At 38.6% G+C, this 20,892-nt stretch overlaps 1 protein-coding gene across 8 annotated transcripts in view; it reads right to left on the bottom strand.

The window, feature by feature from the left end:
• Positions 1 to 20,426, bottom strand: part of PLA2G4A (phospholipase A2 group IVA) — a 149,861-nt gene extending 129,435 nt beyond the window's left edge. For 4 of the 8 annotated variants that reach the window (XM_070591573.1, XM_008533972.2, XM_008533971.2 and 1 more), the window contains exon 1: positions 20,216 to 20,328. The gene's annotated coding sequence lies outside the window, so the exon portion shown is untranslated. Of the gene's footprint in view, positions 1 to 2,977; positions 3,084 to 4,703; positions 5,038 to 20,215 lie in introns of those variants that run through there. The other 4 variants (XM_070591572.1, XM_008533970.2, XM_070591576.1 and 1 more) reach the window with 4 other exon arrangements.
• Between the last annotated feature and the right edge of the window lie 466 nt (positions 20,427 to 20,892).

The raw sequence follows: 20,892 nt of genomic DNA, 5'->3' as shown, positions 1-20,892 counted from the left end.
GCCTGGTCCCTGTGGCTGATATCCATGCCATTCCTTTTTTTTGAGGAACATTGTTCCTGAGCTAACATCTGTGCCAATCTTGCTCTATTTTGCATGTGGGACACAGCCACGGCATGGCTCACTGAGTGGTACGTAGGTCTGCGCCTGGGATCGGAACCTGTGAACCCCAGGCCGCCAAAGCAGAGTGTGTGGACTTAACCACTACACCACCAGGCCAGCCTCACGCTATTCCTTTTGAGTTGACTTTTTGCACTCTGTTTTTATTCCTAGGTCTCTAGCCCTGCTTCTTTATCTCTTGAATGTGTATTATTTGAAAACTCATTATTTAAACAGACAAGAATACATGAAATATCTGCTAGAGTTTCAGAGAAAAGAAAGATTCAAGGGGTTTAAAAAATAGAAAAGACTTAATGGAAAAGGTAAACAATCTAGCCGATATTTGAAACCATGAAACGGCTTAGATGTACAGAAAGGAGAAATGGAAACACTTCCACTAGGAAGAGGTCAAGAACAGTAAGCTGCAGCCATGTTGGAGATGCTCCATCCCACCTCAGGTTCTCACTGGTGCTGCCCGTGAGACCTCACACCTTCTCTAGAGGATAGTCTCTGTCTATCCTTCAGGGTTCTGTATAAACTCACTCTCTGAATTAAACCATCTCTTAATCTATCCCCTCAGTTAGGACCCTTATATTTCTCCTTGATATCTCTTACCACAATGTTATATACTATATTGACAGTGTATGCCTCTCTTGGCTGTGAGCAACATGAGGGATTTCTGTTTCCTTCTCCTTGCATTCTTGTTGGGCCCCAAGTGATCATTCAGTTACTATTGACTAAGGATGAATGAACAAACTTGGGAATTTGTATGGAATAGTGGGGAAAACGGGCCAGACCATAGATGAGGTCTTGTGTTGAGAAATAATCGAGGGGAATTAGAGCCTATTTATAGAACCTACAATAACAAACTGGAAGATAACTTGGCAATTGCTAATTTGTATACTACTTAATTTTAAAAGTTCACATTTGTTAAACATTTCCCAGAGGCCAGATACTGTGCTAAGTGATGTATATACACCATCACATTTCATTTTTATAATAAGAGAGGGATTGTTGTTGTCATTTTAGAGATACAAAGCAGGTTTAGAAAGGTTAAGCAACTTGTCTGACAGCTCACACTGGGGCAGATTATCTCCCAGCCACGCTCTGCAAGAGAATACTCTCTCCCAGAAAGAGAAGAAACTTCCCCCAGGTCATCGGGGTTAACAGAGACTGAGCTGGCCCTAGAATCCTGACCCTCTGCCTCATAGCAAATTCTTTCTTTCTACATCATTCTGCCACTCTGCAAAAGCCCCTAAAGGACAGGCAGAGAGAGGTAGCATGACGGAAGTGATACTTCGTATGAGTTTGCTAGGGCTACTGTACTACCCCACCACAGCCTAGGTGGCTTAAGCAATAGAAACTTATTTTCTCACAATTCTAGAAGCTGGATGGAAGTCTAAGATCAAGGTGTTGGCAGGTGGGGTTTCTTCTGAGGCCTCTCTCCCTGGCTGGCAGATGGCCGCCTTCTCCCTGTGTTTTCGCATGGCCTTGTGTCTGTACCACGCTCCCCTGAGGTCCCTTTCTGTGTCCAAATTCCTCTTCTTATAAGGACACCAGTCCGCTTCGGATAGAGCCTACCCTAAGGGCCTCATTTGAACTCTGCCATCTCTTTAAAGGCCCTGTCTCCAAATACAGCCACATTCTGAGGTACTGGGGGTTGGGGCGTCAACATATGAATGGAGAAGGAACACAATTCAGTCTATAACACACTTCAGTAATATAAACAGAGCAGATAAACAAAGAAGCAGACAACTGTTAGTAGACAAAGTGGGTGCTTGAGGCGAGAGGGACAACCAGCCAGAGGTCCAGATGTGATATGATAGGCACCCAAACTAGGAATATCAAAGTGATAAATAAGAGAGAGTACATCGTCTTTTAGATGGGACAGACTCCTTCCTCTGGTTATTTAAAAAGCACGCACACACACGCACACACACACACACATTCTACATAACTGAAACATACATCATCAGTTTCTTTCACCACTTCACAATTGGGAAGGACTAACCCACGGAACCTGCCTATTTAAGGGCTAGGAAACTGGCTGGCCCAGTTTCACACTCTGCATTACAAACAAAGCAAGAATGTCTTCTTGCTCCCGAGCCAGTTTTCTTTTCTTGACCATCTGGTTTGCTGTTATTTTCCATTGTTTCACTTTGTGGCGGCCAAACACACGTGGCCATTCTGGCTATATTTTAAGGTCACGAAATTTAGAATTGGAAGAAATATTCACCCTCGCCACCTAGACAGAACTTCATTGTGCAAATGTATAAGCTGAGGCCTGAAGATGTAAACAAATCTAGCCAAGTTACCCAACTAGGAAAACAGTTGAACACATCCCTTCACTCAATCAGGTACTCTTTCTTTACACCCTACCAGCATCTCTTTCTCTCCATCCTCCCTCACACAAATTCAGGCTAAAAACAAAATATGGCCAAAATAAAAACAACATATATACAAATTTTAGTAAGACCAACATTTGAACTTGCCAAGTTATTTGGTGATGCAGCGTAGGCTCAAGTTACAAATTTGAGGGAAATGAATAACTGAATTTCTTTTATGTCTGGTAAAATAAAAAGCTTAATGAGAGTCACTTTCATCTTTTATACGTTTTTAGGTTTGAATCATAGTATGTTTACTGACAAATATGAGACGGATTGTTTAAAAATCCCTCTTCTCACACAGACCATCATGGAATAACATCACATCGACAAGTGCCAACTATCTTATGCTCATTTGCAGAAAATGTAGAATGTTCTAGCTTCTGCCTAAAAGAAACTGATAACGGTGATTCACTCAGTCTTAACACTTTTTAAATATACCTAACAATGTGGCACAAAGTGCTAGGAAAAGGAGCACGTTTTGAAAAGCACATTACCTCTAGTCCTCTCTCTCCAGACCAGACGATTTGCAAATATGCTCCCCTAGAGAGTATCTGTATTTTGTTGAGGGTTCCACTCCCTCCTTAATTGCTGCCTTTTTTGATGACGTACTCAAGATTGCCACAGGAGGGAAAGCCGTATCTTTTTTTCTAAAGTAAACAGTCCAGGGAAAACCCCCAGGAAAACCGTCATACTGGATTAACTGTTTCATGAGAGCCATTTTATTACTGGATGAAGTTATCAACGTTTTGAGTTTGTTTTGCTTTTCGACTAACACAATAACTATTTCAAGCAGCTAGTGAGGTTGATCTTGTAGTTAAAATGTGGATGTTGACTATGATCTTTAAGCGGGAAAAACTGACAGAAAAATACAGCAGGAGTTGTGGAAAATCTGAGGCGCTGTACACTCATCCATTTCAGGCGTTATTGGGAAACTAAACACGGTAGGGACCATTCTACAGTCCTGGATTGTGTAACGTGTAATAGGAATTAAAGCGCTCCATTCTTTCTTCAGGTTGTAAGAAGTTTTTAGATACTTCTAGACACTTTTTAGAAGCTTCTAGACACTGTGAGTGGTAATGCGCTTTTGTAATGAAGAGGAAACAGAGTCTTTTGCAGGATTAAGAGCTCTGTACATAAAAAGCATGCTTTTGAGGGGCCAGCCTCATGGTTAACTTCACACACTCTGCTTCAGTGGGCTGAGGTTTCACCAAATTGGATCCTGGGCCTGGGCGCAGACCTAGCACTGCTTGTCAGGCCATGTTGAAGTGGTGTCCCACATGCCACAACTAAAAGGACCCATGGCTAAAATATACAACTATGTACCAAGGGGCTTTGGGGAGAAGAAGGAAAAGTAAAATTTTAAAAGTATATATATATATATATATATATATTTATGGAAACTATGCATTTGAGAGGAGTGTTCTCAGGAGTTCTTAATCTTTGTTGTGTCATGGACCCCTCTGGGAGTCCGGCAGTATGACCTTATAAGATAAAAATACTGGATTATAAAGTAAACCAGTTATATTGAAATTTACGAAGTCCATGCAGTCTGGCAGAGCCCTAATTACACACCCTTCGGAGCCCTGAAGCACACTTTTCTCTCTCTACTTCTGTGGAGTATGTCTATATAGTTCTAAAGGTCAATATAAAATTTTTGAGGATAGAGGAATTTACAGCACAATAAACAGTAAGATAACAGAAATCTAAGTTCTTTTTCTCCTATCCACCTCTGCTAGTACCACAATGAACATGTAAGCACAACCTGAATATTTAGGTGTCACATATAATAAACACAGGCCAAAATAAACTAGAAACACTGTCATTTGCTCCAAAATATGAAACTTACATTTCTTTAACCTTTGCCCAACAAGCTGGAGAACTGTGCCAAGGACATTAAGAAAATCTCTAAGAATGTTTCAGTGGAGCTTTGCTGATGAGATATAATGCCGTGATGCATTTTGTGAAAATATGAAATTAACAAAAACAACATGATCCTCTCCCCTTCATTTTGGACAGGAAGAAGTTAGATGACCATACCTACATCAGAGCCTAACAAATATGGGCAGAACCAGGAATGACGTACAGAATGACTTTCCAGTTCACGACATAAGGAAAGGAGGAAAGGAAGACAAAAAAGAACGTTCTGAGCACCAGGCAGTGCATCTGGGAAATGTCTGAGACCGACGCCAGCTCCAGTCTACCTGACCACAAAGAGCTTACCTTCCTCACCACGTTCCCCGGCTTGCCCCGCAGACTCCTTGCTTCCGTTCACGGAAGCTCTCAGCCATCATCAGTGTAAAACTGAAGCACTTTAACGTTAAGAGGACTTACGAAAAATGGTTAAGGAATTAAACTTTGAGGAAAGATGCAAGTGAATATTTCAATAAGATTATTTTAGATCTTGAAAAAAATATCATTTTGATTATGGTCACCAGCTGTTCTCTAAAGCTCTAAGGATTGAAAAAGAAAACGAAATTACTTAGCTGCAAAACGAAGGATTTATGTCAGATTGAAGAAAGAACAGCCTGACAGCAGAGCTGTAAAAGAAAGACCCTCTTTTTTGATGGCCAACTATTATTACTAAATGTTTTAACCATCTTTACATTGTAGAGCTGCAATGGTTCAAATTCTATAAAGCATTATCTTGAAAGAGCACTAGTGTACCCTCAGGAACCTGGAGAAGTGAGCAAAAGTTGAGAAAAGCTGAGGGGTATGATGCAAACCAGACAGAGAAATTGAGCTAGGCATACCATAAAGGCAGACAAGGTAACGGGTAAACAATCAGAACTCAAAACAAGAACAATTCTACCAAGTGAGACGAAGAAAAAGGGCCCAGACTGAAGGCTCCTGGAACATGTAAAGGCACTGAGATTCACTGAAGTGTGGAACCGGGCCTAGCAACTGGCTAGGTAAGGAATCCAACAAGAGTTTGAAAGGAACAAAGACTCACTTCCTGCCTTCTAAATGCTGGAAATCCAGCCAATTTGTGCCTATTCCCGACTAGTTAATAATTACCTTAGATAAAAGGCTCCGTATTCTACAAGCTCACGAATTTCTATGCATTTTTGTTTTGGGTGTTTTGTTTTTGTCTTGCTTTTTTGCTTAGTGTATTGGTGGTTCATTTTAAAAATATCCAAATTGTCTTTCTTTCTTTAAAAACTCCCACTCTAGAAGAACTCAACCATTCCAGCTTCTCTGGGTTTGCTCCTAGCATTTAAACATAGCTGGAGAAAAACCACATAACCTGGCAGACTGGTTTTATTTTAGGTTCACACTCTCAAAACTCAATACGACACAGCATCTTTCCAAGCATCTCTGGTGAACTTGCATTCCCACTCCAGAAAATGACTTTCTTTTCCTTCTCAAGTCTCTCACCCCACCCCCACCCCCACTCTTAGTTGGTGACCTCATCTCCCTTCACTGAGAAGACAGAAAGTACCAGAGGGAAGTTCTTCATCTTCCCACGACCATCTGCAAACTCCTCCGCATCAGCACTTGGGTTCTCCATCTCCTTGTCTCAAAGGAGGCAGAATTCTTCCTCCTGTTACAGACCGGGCCCCACACGTGGCTCTCTGGACACGAAATCCCTCTCTCCTCCACAAGGATTTCACCCTTTTGGCCAGGCCTTTTTCTTCTGAGTCACTGAACTTTCCTTTCTACTGGATAATCTGATTGGCAAAACTGTTACAGTCTCCCTCTACTCCATTTTCCTTTTCCCTTCGTGTCTCCATTTTTTGCCGTGTGTCACTGACAGATTTCTCTAAATGGCCATTTGCTCGCACTGTATCCACGTGCTCAGAGTTCTCACCTCCCATCCACTTGCCATCTCACCTCCACTTCCTTCTCACTCCAAGAGCACTAACAAGCTCCAAGTTTTCAAACGTCATCACCTTTCCATCCTCTGTTTCTCTAGAACCACTTTCCCTCCTTTGCTCCCATGACATCGCCCTAATCCCTGGTTTTCCATCTAATGTCTTGGTTGCTTCTTGGCAGGCTCATTTGCAAATGCTGTGCTTTGCCTGGAGCCCCCATCTTGAGCCACTCCATTCTCACTCCAGCCACCTCCCACACATGACTTCTCTTCTCCCACCTCTCAGCTTAAATTTTACCTCTCAGTGAAACCTTCCCATCCTTCACAACCCCAGGTTATTCTCTACTATTGAAGTCTGTTTGCTTCCTGCATTACCTCTTTATTGTTTGCTTAATTATTCTCTCCTCCAAGAGGGAATTAACCATACTTGCTTTATTCACCCAGGTATGCCCTAAAAGTTCACACTGTCTAACATACAGTCAGTATTAATTAAAACCTAATAGATTGGGAAAGGAATAAACGCACATAGCCCAATGACCAACAACGCCTGGTTGATATTAGCATCTGCATTCTTTTGACCCAGCAGGTAAAATTCTTAAGTGAAAAATCGAGTACAGTGGCCAGCCTGGTGGCATAGTGGTTAAGTTCATGCACTCTGCTTTGGTGACCCGGGGTTCACAGGTTCAGATCCCAGGCACAGACCTACACACCACTCATCAAGCCATGCTGTGGCCACATCCCACATACAAAATAGAAGAAGATCGGCACAGATGTTAGCTCAGGGACAATCTTCCTCAAGCAAAAAGAGGAGGATTGGCAATGGAGGTTGGCTTAGGGCCCATCTTCCTCACCAGAGAAGAAAAAGAGAGTACAGACTATCTAAATTGCCTCCTATTATATTTGTTCTTTTTCTTAGTATTAAAAAGATACATTTTTCCTACTATTTTCCCAGGTATGCTCTATATATTAATAAATTAGTATCTAGAAATTATGTTCCTCACAGAACATTAAAATTTATACAAGAGTATTCTTTTCATTGTGACAATAGCTCATAAGGTATTAATCATCAAGCCAATTTGTTGATCTAAAACATAATTTAAACAGATAGTAAGAATTCCTGCAAACACTGAACGAGTCTCACAAAATTGATTCTTTCTTTCATGGCTTTTCATTGACAACAGAGGCATCTTTAGTGAAAAGGATAAGAAACAAAAATTCCATGTAAGTATTGCGAACTTTTATATATTTTAAATATAAATTCCTGGTTGCTGCTGCCTCAAAAAATAAGCACCAAGTAGCTTCACAATATTTTACAATTAAATCCCAATATTTGGCAATTAAGTGTTAATTAACCAAGAAATCTCCTTAAATTAGAATTTTTGCTGTGAGAAATCTTCCTAAAATACATTAGTGACATCTTCTTAGAATCAAGGATACAACAATCCTTTGTTTTATCCGCACGTGAATTCCCATTGTACATTGAAAGTAGCGGTTTAGAAGACTGTGCCATGAACGTCAGTGATGCTCCAGAGTTATGTCTTTGAAATCTAAGTTTATGACCTCAACCAATTTTAAATTCATCTGGCTCTTCTTCATGACAATTGAACGGAAAGGACGTCAATACCTGTTTTCTAGAAAATTGCTTTTCTATAAATTCTGACATAATTGCTCTAAATTACTTTTCTCAATACTTTCATAATATTGCATCAAATAATGTAAAAGTCCACAAAATTAGTTTTGTTTTGATAAATAAAAAATGAGAGCCTGAAGAAAACTGAAACAGACCATTTGTCTACCCCCAGACTCTCTCAAGCAGACATTGTCTCGTCTACAATTACAGATCCAAGAATTCAGCAAGAATACCTCCTTCCATAAGGGGTCTGACATCCCAGTTGTACTGCACTCGACTTGCTAATTTTGTTAAAGTTGTGGGCATTAAAGCACAGGACAAATAGGAAGTATGTCAATTTACTGACTGAAATTTGAAGCCATTTGCTGACCTAACATTTCTAGCAGCACAGTGGCATCCAGCAGTCAAACTTGACCTACTATGTATTATTTATTATAAAGCTATAGATATGTATATGAAGCCATTTTATAACTAAAGTCAGTGTTTAGCCCTGAAAAAGAGTATTTTGTTTACCATAAGCTATTAGATTGTTTGGAAAGGTAAAATAATGATTTTTTTCTATAAATGATAAATCCAAGGTCAGAGTAGCCATTTTGATAAAAATACTTTATGCCAACTACCAAGATTAATAAAAGCCATAGGTTCCATAGGTCGTGTTTAGAACATTTGAAGAGAATGTTCTATTATCAAATGGAAGCAAAACCTCTGGTAAAATGAGTACTTCTTATGCAACTCATAATGTGTCTATTTTGGGATAAGATGTCATATACTTTACTTTTTTAAAGTGGCATATAGCTATATAAAATGCTAAATAGTTCTAAAACAAGAAATTCTAAATTGTACACTTTTTTGATCATTCTTAATTGTTTGTGCAAACTTCCTCTATTATGTCAACCACTAATTCAGTTATAAGAACAGAACAAATTAAGTTAATATGAAAACACGCATTGGGCTGTGTACTTTCTGGTTCTTCATCCTATAATTTTTTTTTTTTTTTAAAGATTTTATTTTTTCCTTTTTCTCCCCAAAGCCCCCCGGTACATAGTTGTATATTCTTTGTTGTGGGTTCTTCTAGTTGTGGCATGTGGGACGCTGCCTCAGCGTGGTTCGACGAGCAGTGTCATGTCCGCGCCCAGGATTCGAACCAACGAAACACTGGGCCGCCTGCAGCGGAGCGCGCGAACTTAACCGCTCAGCCACGGGGCCAGCCCCTCATCCTATAATTTTTATGATGTTAACATAAACAGGAAGCGGTTGACAGCCTTAAATTACACACATCAAAACTGACAATCAAATTAATCAACTGAAGCATACAAAATGCATGAAAATGGAAACCATAAGACATGGACATTAAACAAGCCATTTGACTTTTCACATCTGTAAAATGTGAATGCCTGCTCTGCTAACTTGCATGGTTATTGTGGGAAATGAAGTTGTTAAACAATCTCTTCATAAGCCACAAAATGCGATGACCATGAAAGATATCATTGGCCTTCTGATATTTTTTCAAGCTAGGTAATCAGAAAACAAATTGTAAATTAAATAATAACAAAATGAAAAACTAAACAGCATAAGCTGAGTATTATAAATACCTCAGTTTTCTGTACTACAGAATACTGAAATTACACATATTATGGACGTTTGTTTTCTAATTCAAAACATACTGTTACCTAAAATACCTAAATTTCCCTGCAGACTCCAGACATCAAGCAAATGACTAGGAAGATTAAGGAAAAGAAGCAGCTGATTCACAACTGCATGTGCTAAGAGAATGGGAAGAAAAATGAGCGCAACTCAGCCTATCAGCCTGTCATCTTAAACCCCATGGTTGTTAAACTCTGATAAGAGTCACTTGTAGGTGTTGGCTGAGTTTCTTTCAAGTCATTCGAATTTATTAAATAAGTAATTGGATTGGTGATGCTGCTTTACAAATCTGCTTATGGTGAGTGCTGAAATATTTACACTTATTTTATATTTGCATAATGGAGAAATAGTATTATGAAAGAATGTTGTAAGGGTAGACTAAGAATCAGAGAGAATAAAAAACTAAAAACCACATAGCAAGAGTAGCAAAAATTCAGTGCACCTCTTTTTTCTTAGGCAGGTGATGGTATCAAAAGACCAGAACAATATTTACTGTCTTCTTTGGAACGAACTCTAGAACCAACCTTTTGGTTCCCCCAAATGTCACCACCCTAATTGTCAAGGAGTAGAGATGAAGAGTTGGCTAAAACTAAAATTCATTTTCTCTAAGTTATTTCTTGACAAACGTGAACCCTGCTTTTCTTATAAAACCTTTAGAATGAGTCATCATATAACCCTTGGCCTCACTTCCATCTTCTCTACGTTAAGGAAGTTTGGATGTCCCTGGACCTATGGGAGACTCTACAAGCGTTCCAGCCCTCTTCTCTCAACTCTCTTTGACTTCTCTAATTTTACAAAATATGAAAGTCGATGAGAATAAAAATGACTTGCTTCCGTTTCTCTCTGCATCTCACACATTTTTAAAGAGAGGATTTCAGGAAACAACAAGAACAATCTTCCAAAACTGAGAAAAGTAATATTTGCAGAATTTCCATTTCCAGTTCAAAATTTAGCCTTTAATGTTAAGACCTGTAACACTCGTTAAAATTACTGAGACCTCAAAGGGCCTTTGATTATGTGAGTTACACCCATTAATCTTCACTATATTAGAAATTAAAACTGAAAAAAAAATTTTAAATCACATTGAAAGAGGCAATTCACATAGACATATAAGTGGCCACTACAGAAATTGTTCAACCTTATTTCTGAAAGAAACACAAATTTAAACGAGATACCACTTTTATGTAATAATTGTCCAAGTTCTGGGATTTGTTGTTGTTTGTTCTGTTTGAATGATAACCCAGTGTCAGCTTTGGGAAATTCTACTCTCTTACACTGCTTATAAATGGATACAATCTTTCTCAAGAGCAAAATGGCAAAAATAATAACTAGCATTCCATGCCATTTTGCTAAATATCTTTAGGAATCCTCCAAATATTCAATTATTATTATTATTACTCCAATTTTACATTTGAGAAAACACTCTTTTGATAAATCAATTGTCTTATGATCTCACAACTTGTAAATAGTAGAAGTTTTGTCAGAACGTGGAAAATACACTTTTAAGAATCTATCCAAAGGAAGTAGACAAAAATATGCACAAACATTTATATAAGAAATCTTAGCTGAAACACTATTCATAATAGTGGAAAACTGTAATCCAGCTAAATATCCAACAATTTATAATCGACCAATATGACATATCCATAAACTAAAAACTACACTGTGAGGAGAACTATGCTGTTGCTCACAAGTAGACTGCCATCATTTGCACAGTGCCTGACACATAGTAGGGACTCGATAGTATTTGCTTAAGATATGAATAAATACAAAATAATGCACAAGTATTTTAAAAAAACCATGTTTTGGGAAAGGGGCGGAGCAAAATGGCGGGGTGAGCTGACCCGGGACTCTCTCCCCTCCAAACTACAACAAAGGACTGGAAAAAAACCCCTGAATTTCAGCTAATAAACCTAATGCCAGGACTCACAGACCTACAGTATCAAAAGACAGAGGATGGAGACCCTGTTGCCGGCCTCAGAGGAGCTGGAACAGGGTAGGAGAGAACTTCGCTCCCTCACCTAGAGTCTGGGATCGCTGTGCAGTGCGGAAGGAGCGGGGGAGGGGCCAAGCGACTGGGAGATCATCTAGGACTCCCGCCGCCGGTACAGTGGAAACCCACTGACAGGGGAAAGCTTCCCTGCATGAGGACCCCATAAACCCAGGGCCCCGGGAGACCCCGAGAACAGAACTGATCTGAATCCAGATTGGCTCACAGAAAAACCGCCCCTCCCTCCTGGAAAAGCGCACTGGGTGCCGCCATCTTGCCCGAAGGCGGAGAGCTCAGAATGCGTGGCTCTCAACCCCCCATCTAGTGGCGACAGGCTGTAACTTCAACCAAATTCTACCACCATGCGAAAAAACCGCTCCTCTACCATCCAGCAATTTATAAAAGCCCCAGACCAGAAGGAAAACAATAAAAACACAGAATTAAGTCCTGAGGACTTGGAAATAGGTAAACTAAGTGAAAATGAGTTCAGAGCAGCTGTAATAAAAAAACTCAATGAGGTAGAAAGAAAGATAGAGAAACAAGCCAATGAGTTCTGGAGTTACTTCACAAAAGAGATTGAAATTATAAGGAAGAATCAAACAGAATTACTAGAGATGAAAAACACAATGGACCAGATAAAACAGAATACGGATTCCCTGAATGCCTGGGTAGACTCCACAGAAGAGCAAATTAGCATAATTGAAGATAGACAGGCTGAATGGCTCCAGACAGAGGAAGAAAGAGAACTAAGGATTAAAAGAAATGAGGAAACTATTAGAGAGATAGCAGATTCAATGAGGAGAAAGAATTTAAGGATCATAGGAATTCCTGAGAACGTGGAAAAGGAAAATGGAACAGAAAGTGTGCTTAATGAAATTATAGAAGAGAACTTCCCAAATCTAGGGATTGAGGGAGAAATGTGTGTAGAGGAAGCTTTCAGATCTCCTAGATTTGTCAACGTAACAAGACCTACTGCAAGGCATATAGTAGTACAAATGGCAAAAATGAAAGACAAAGAAAGAATACTCAGGGCAGCAAGACAGAAGAAAATAACGTACAAAGGAGCTCCTATCAGACTTTCAGCGGATTTCTCTACAGAAACCTTACAAGCTAGGGGAGAATGGAGTGACATATTCAAAACTTTAAAAGATAAAAATCTTCAGCCAAGAATACTCTATCCAGCAAGAATATCCTGCAGATATGAGGGAGAAATTAAATCTTTTCCTGACAAACAAAAGTTAAGGGAATTTGTAACCAAAAGTCCTCCACTATAAGAAATCCTCAAGAAGGCTCTCATACCTGAAAAAAGAAAAAAGGGAGAAAGGGGTCACAAACCACAGAGTAGGGAGACAGATAAATAGAACCAGAATAGGATAGCAAATATCCAACTATAGCATTAGGATAAAGGTAAGGAAACTACCAAAGCAAAGATGATCTTATCACTCTAACTACAAACTCATAACACAAGTTGGAATAAGAAATGAAAATAGTAATTTAGGAGGGGAAGAGCAAAGGGACTAAATCAGTCTAGGCCAAGTAAGTAAGAGACCACCAGAGAACAGACTATCTTATACACGAGATTCTAAATACAAACTTCAGGGTAGCCACTAAACTAAAAAACAGAACAGAGCCACAAAACATAAATAAGGAAAAATCTAAGAAACCCAGCATATGAAATTGCAGTATCAAATGGGTAGGATAAAGCACACAGGAAGAGAAAAGCAGGAAAGCCAGATAATGAGCAAGAGATTGACAGCTTTAAGTCAACATGCATCAATAATCACTCGCAATGTAAATGGATTGAACTCTCCAATAAAAAGACACAGAGTGGCAAAATGGATTAAAGAACAAGATCCAACAATTTGTTGCCTCCAGAAAACACATCTCAGCCCCAAGGACAAATACAGGCTCAGAGTGAAGGGGTGGAGGACAATACTTCAAGCTAATAGCAAGGGGAAAAAAAGCAGGTGTTGCAATTCTTATATCAGACAAAGTAGATTTCAAAATAAGACAGGTAAAGACAGACACAGAGGGACAATATATAATGATCAAAAGGACACTTCATCAAGAAGAAATAACGCTTATAAGTATCTATGCACCAACATGGGAGCACCAAGGTTCATAAAGCAACTATTAACAGACCTAAAGGAAGATGTTAAAAACAACACAATAATAGTAGGGGACCTCAACACCCCACTCACATCAATGGACAGATCATCCAGACAGAAAATCAACAAGGAAATAGTGGAACTAAATGAAAAACTAAAACAATTGGACTTAATAGACATATATAGATCACTTCATCCTAAAAAAGCAGAATACACATTCTTCTCAAGTGCACATGGAACATTCTCAAGGATAGACCATATGTTGGGAAACAAGGCAAGCCTCCACAAATTTAAAAAAATTGAAATAATAACAAGCATCTTCTCTTATCATAATGCTATAAGGCTAGAAATTAATTACAAGAAAAAAGCTGAGAAAGGCACAAAGATGTGGAGACTAAACAATACACTACTGAACAAGCAATGGATCATTGAAGAAATCAAAAAATACCTGGAAACAAATGAAAATGATAACATGCCATACCAACTCATATGGTATACAGCAAAAGCTGTATTAAGAGGAAAATTCATTGCAATACAGGCACATCTTAACAAACAAGAAAAATCCCAAATAAGCAATCTTAAACTACACCTAACTGAACTAGAGAAAGAAGAACAAATAAAGCCCAAAGTCAGCAGGAGAGAAATAATAAAACTCAGAGCAGAAATAAATACTATTGAAACAAAAAAGGCAGTAGAAAGGATCAATGAAATAAAGAGCTGGTTCTTTGAGAAGATAAATAAAATTGACAAACCACTAGCCAGACTTACAAAGAAAAAAAGGGAGGAAGCTCAAATAAACAAAATCAGAAATGAAAGAGGAGAAATAACAACAGACTCTGCAGAAATACAACAGATTATAAGAGAATACTACGAAAAACTCTATGCTAACAGAATGGATAACCTAGAGGAAATGGATAAATTTTTGGACTCCTACAATCTCCCCAAGCTCACTCAAGAAGAAGCAGACAATTTTAACAGACCAATCACAAGGAAAGAGATTGAAGCAGCAATCAAAAACATCCCAAAGAATAAAACCCCAGGACCAGATGGCTTCCCTGGAGAATTTTACCAAACTTTCAGAGAGGATTTAATATCTATCCTTTTCCAGCTATTCGAAAAAATTAGGGAGGATGGAACACTTCCTAACACATTCTATGAGGCCAACATCATGCTGATACCAAAGCCTGACAAGAACACCACGAAAAAAGAGAACTACAGGCCAATATCACTGATGAACATAGATGAAAAAATTCTAAACAAAATTTTGGCAACCAGAATTCACCAATTCATCAAAAGGATCATACATCATGATCAAGTGGGATTCATACCAGGGACACAGGGATGGTTCAACATCTGCAAATCAATCAACGTGATACACCACATCAACAAACGGAGGAATAAAAACCACATGATCATCTCAATAGATGCAGAGAAAGCATTTGACAAGATCCAACAGCTATTTATGATAAAAACTCTGAACAAAATGGGCATAGAAGGAAACTACCTCAACATAATAAACGCCATATATGACAAACCCACAGCCAACATTATACTCAATGGGCAAAAACTGAGCACCATCCCCATGAAAACAGGAACGAGACAAGGATGCCCTCTATCACCACTCTTATTTAACATAGTACTGGAGGTCCTGGCCAGAGCAATCAGGCAAGAAAATGGAATAAAAGGAATCCAAATAGGGAGGGAAGAAGTGAAACTCTCGCTGTTTGCAGATGACATGATCTTATATACAGAAAACTCCAAAAAATCCATTGGAAAACTCTTAGAAGTAATCAACAACTACAGCAAAGTTGCAGGGTATAAAATCAATTTGCATAAATCAGTAGCATTTCTATATTCTAATAACGAACTAACAGAAAAAGAACTCAAGAACACAATACCATTCACAATCGCAACAAAAAGAATTAAATACCTCAGGGAAAATTTAACTAAGGAAGTGAAGGACCTATATAATGAAAATTACAGGCTTTTCTGAGAGAATTGGATGACGACATAAGGAGATGGAAAGACATTCCATGTACGTGGATTGTAAGAATAAACATAGTTAAAATGTCTGTTCTACCTAAAGAAATCTACAGATTCAATGCTATCCCAATCAGAATCCCAATGACATTCTTTACAGAATTAGAACAAAGAATCCTAAAATTTATACGGGGCAACAAAAGACCCCGAATTGCTAAAGCAATCCTGAGAAAAAAGAACAAAACTGGAGGCATCACAATCCCTGACTTCAAAACATACTACAAAGCTACAGTAATCAAAACAGCATGGTACTCGCACAAAAACAGGTGCACAGATCAATGGAACAGAATTGAAAGCCCAGAAATAAAACCACATATCTATGGACAGCTTATCTTTGACAAAGGAGCTGAGAGCATACAATGGAGAAAAGAAAGTCTTTTCAACAAATGGTGCTGGGAAAACTGGAAAGCCCTATGTAAAAGAATGAAAATTGACCATTCTTTTTTACCATTCAACAAAATAAACTCAAAATGGATCAAAGACCTAAAGGTGAGACCTGAAACCATAAGGCTTCTAGAAGAAAACGTAGGCAGTACACTCTTTGACATCAGTATTAAAAGGACATTTTTGGACACCATGTCTTCTCAGAGAAGGGAAACAATACAAAGAATAAACAAATGGGACTTCATCAGACTAAAGAGCTTCTTCAAGGCAAATGAAAACAGGATTGAAACAAAAAAAACCCCACTAACTGGGAAAAAATATTTGCAAGTCATATATCTGACAAAGGCTTAATATCCATAATATATAAAGAACTCTCACAACTCAACAACAAAAAATCAAACAACCTGATCAAAAAATGGGCTGGAGACATGAACAGACATTTCTCCAAAGATATACGGATGGCCAATAGGCACATGAAAAGATGCTCATCATCACTGATCATCAGGGAAATGCAAATCGAAACCACACTAAGATATCACCTTACACCCATTAGAATGACAAAAATATCTAAATCTAATAGTAACAAATGTTGGAGGGGTTGTGGAGACAATGGAACCCTCATACACTGCTGGTGGGAATGCAAACTGGTGCAGCCACTATGGAAAACAGTATGGAGATTCCTCAAAAAATTAAAAAGAGAACTACCGTATGATCCAGCCATTCCACTACTGGGTATCTATCCAAAGAGCTTGAAGTCAGCAATTCCGAAAGTCCTATGCACCCCAATGTTCATTGCAGCATTATTTACAATAGCCAAGACATGGAAGCAACCTAAGTGCCCATCAACAGATGAATGGATAAAGAAGATGTGGTACATATATACAATGGAATACTACTCAGCTGTAAAACAGAACAAAATCATTCCATTTGCAATAACATGGATGGACCTTGAGGGAATTATGTTAAGTGAAATAAGCCAGTTAGAGAAGGACAATCTCTGTATGACACCACTCATATGAGGAATTTAAAAATGTGGACAAAGAGAACAGATTAGTGGCTACCAGGAGAAAGGTGGGGTCGGGGGTGGGCACAAAGGGTGAAGTGGCGCACCTACAACACGAATGACAAACATTAATGTACAACTGAAATTACACAAGATTGCAACCTATCATTAACTCAATTTTAAAAAACCATGTTTTAACAGAAAATTTCATGATCAAGGGCAAAGAGTGTTATAAAACACGATGAACAGCGTGTTAAACTAATTAAATAAGGCCATTTGACTGAGGCAGCTCTCATGCCATGGCGGCCTACAGAAGCAAACCAAACTCTAAGCCTGTAAATGCCTCAAGGTTACAAAATTGAAATCAATCACAACAAGCACAAACAGTAAACTAGGCTTTAAGCGATAGTCAATCAATAATTTCCTTACTTTCCTTCTGCCTTTTCTCTAGAAGCTTTTCCCTGAGCTTCTGTTGGTTAAGTCAGTTTTTTATCTTTTTTTTTGAGGAAGATTAGCCCTGAGCTAACATCTGTGTCCATCCTCCTCCTCCTCTTATGTGGGACACCTGCCACAGAATGGCTTGACAAGCAGCGCAGAGGTCCGCGCCCAGGATCCGAACTAGCAAACCCCTGGTTGCCAAGCGGAGCACGCAAACTTAACTGCTACACCTCTAGGCTGGCCCCTCAGTTTATTTTTTAACAAGTATGATCACAATTTTGCAAAATCTACATGAGAGTGTATGTATCGAAAAGTGTCTAGAAGTATAAACAGATCTATATACATGAATTCCTTGTCTTTTTGTCTGTGTGCTCATGCATGCCAAGTATTCAATAAATATGTGTTGATTGAATAAATGAATGAATAACATTTTTAAAGTAGTTACTCCTTGGGGGAGATTATAGGCAATTTTTTTTTCCATTTCTTCTTTGCAATTTTCTATATTTAACAAAATTTAAAGTGTGAGCATGAATTATCTTCATAATAAGCAAGAATATTATAAAACAATTATGCTGGAAATATGGTTGGAAGTTTTGGAAGAAAAGCAGCAAATATAGACATCCCACAACCCAATCCAAAATCACTTGCATTGTATTTTTCCTATTATGTTTTACTTATTGCATTCAACAATAAAAAATAGCAGATGTTGCAGAGAAGTGGCAAGCTTAGTATTGTACAGCCAATTATTACTGAGGTTGAGTCCAGAATCTAGGTCACTTGGTTTCCAGGCAAGTAATTTGTTCAATTACACCAAATTGCTTGGAGTTCCAGAACACCAGTGAATAAGTGACCATATGGGCCCTGCAATATCCACTCTTAGGCAGTTCTTTACTTACAAGTAAAATGATTTGTTAATTAATTATTTAATATTATCAGAAAACTCCCAAGTTCTAAGACACTCTGCATTTTCCTGTGACAAGAATGGTTCTGGGGGGGTGGGGGGGGGGGCGGTTGTGAACTTCCTGAAGATATTTCCAAATTTGTGCATGTTGGAGGAGCTTGTTATTCTGGGGAGAGGTCCACAGCTTTTATAAGATTTGCAAAAGGGTCTGTGATGAAAAAAAAGGTTGAGAGTAACTAAAGTGATAAAATCTGCAAGCAAAAGGAGAAAAAAAAAAAACTGATGATAAACAAAAGGCATAGCAGGGAAAGAGGAACCACAGCTAATTCTGTCTTCCTCTTTCTTATTCCTGGAACATATCTTTTAATATGTAAATGACTTGGTTTTATGACTTTGCTTTCTAAGCAGTGACACTAGAAATGATACCGACAGGTTAAAAACACAGGCCAAATTATTTCTATAGAATGAACTGTATCTGATATTAAGAAATCTATTTAATAATTTTCCTTTTCCTAATTAAATAAAAATGCAAAATATTTCAAAAGTGACTTACAGTGTTAAAAAGAAGCAGTTTCTTGTCTCATTAAATGTGCTTCCCCTACAGGAAGTTTGTAAAGCTACTTTGAGCAAGTGCAGAGTAAACGTTTCTCTATGCATTTCACAATTATTGCTTAATTTAAAATTTAACTCTTCCTCCACATAAGGAAAGAAGAAAATAACCTGCTTCTCACCCCAACATCAAACTTGATTAAAGCCTAGGCACCTCTGGAATATAATTTAAAAACTCTTAATAGGGTTTGTTTCACTCCCATCCCCTGTATCTCTTGGGCTAGAACAAACAGCAACAAAACAAAACACAAATTCTCCTTGAACCCAAAGGGATATATATGCAAATACCATAACTTAGAATTGACCCCATTCAAACGGTACACCCTAGCACTCTCCCAACCACTTGGGCAGAATCAATGCTTACATCATCAGCCGGTATGAGGAGCACTTCTTGTCCTAATTTTTGAGGTGAAAAATCATTATTTTTGAGACTGAAATAATTACAAGTTGTACGAGACAGATATGCTAAGCCACTCCTGTTTCAAATCTAAATGCCCTTTAAACTGGTTCTAAAACAAAATGATTAGAATAGTATTCACACTCAAAATTAATCTTTCTTATTTGATCAAATCTTTTCCAGTATCTCGCTTTCAGCTCTGTTCTCCTGGCATGTCAAACAACTTAGTGGAAGGGCAAATCAGAATACCGCTCGGTTGACAATTTTTTAAGTGTCTTTTCTTTTCACATAACACTGCAACACATTAAACAAGCAGGAATGCTTTGTACAAGTAACCGAGATGTCTTTTTTTGAAAATTAAAACTTAAATGAGCCAACAAATGCCGCCGCTAAAGATCGCTAGGGCTGTCACACAGCACGCGGCTGAAGGATGGGGATGGTAACCACTGGGCGGCGTCACGCGGAGCACTGGTACGCGCCACCTCGCAGGCTTTGGGGATGTTCGCTGTCTTTCGGGGGGCTGCAAGTGGAGGAAACACCTTATCGTTGACTCCACAGTGCACTGAGACATTGGAAAGCATACTGGTATTTGTTAGGAAGAAATTAAGTTCCCTGATCTGTGTCTCATTTCAAAAGACAGAGGACATGCAGACTTTTCAAAGCCGTGAAATACTAGTTTTCCCTCCGTCCTTTCTTCCTTCCAAGTAAGATACAAACTAAAAGCTAAGGAGGGTGGGAGAGAGGGTGGAGCGGGGGAAGAGTAAATATATTGCTTACAGTTCCCAGAGTTACATGAGATTCTTCAGGCTTCTTTATGCCTCTAGCTTTCAGTCGGGATCCTTTTTCAGCCCGGGACCACAGAGAAGTTACTGTCTTATCCTTGGTAGGAGGGGCTAAAACGTGGCTGGTTTCCTTTAGTCTTTGCAGATGTTTTAAGGTGGAATTAAAGAGGAAGAACCAGAAAGCACTGTTTCGGAGAAGCTGATACCTTAAACGTAAACGTTTACTTGTCAGACCCAGAAGTTTGAAATCAGAAAACGTGCTTAAGTAATAAGTGAGTTAAGAATCCTAAGTTCCACGGATGCTAGTGTGTGAGTGTGTGTCTGGAATTACTTTTTGTCCTTAAGAAGTTATTGCTTCCTCTTTTTTTCCAAACAAGTAAGAACTAAATTGAAAAGATGAATAACCTAGAGCATTGCTTAAAAAGGCAAAATTTATAGCAAACCCAAAATATAAAATGTGCACATTTTGAAGATGAACAATATAAGAGCACTTTAAAAATCAAATCTGTTCAATATCACCCCTCCCCAAGACAAAGCATCTGAGTTGATACCCATTTGTTGGTAAATTTAAGAGTAAAGGCATACCAAAGAATGCAATACACATGTTGAGATTTCGGGGGAAAAATCAAATCAGGTTGAATTATAAATTTGCTATGTAAATTCAAGTATCTG

Source organism: Equus przewalskii, chromosome 23, assembly GCF_037783145.1.
Source record: "Equus przewalskii isolate Varuska chromosome 23, EquPr2, whole genome shotgun sequence".
Taxonomy (NCBI): Eukaryota; Metazoa; Chordata; class Mammalia; order Perissodactyla; family Equidae; genus Equus; species Equus przewalskii.
Note: the sequence above shows the minus strand (reverse complement) of the source record. Positions and strands in the feature narration are given on the sequence as shown.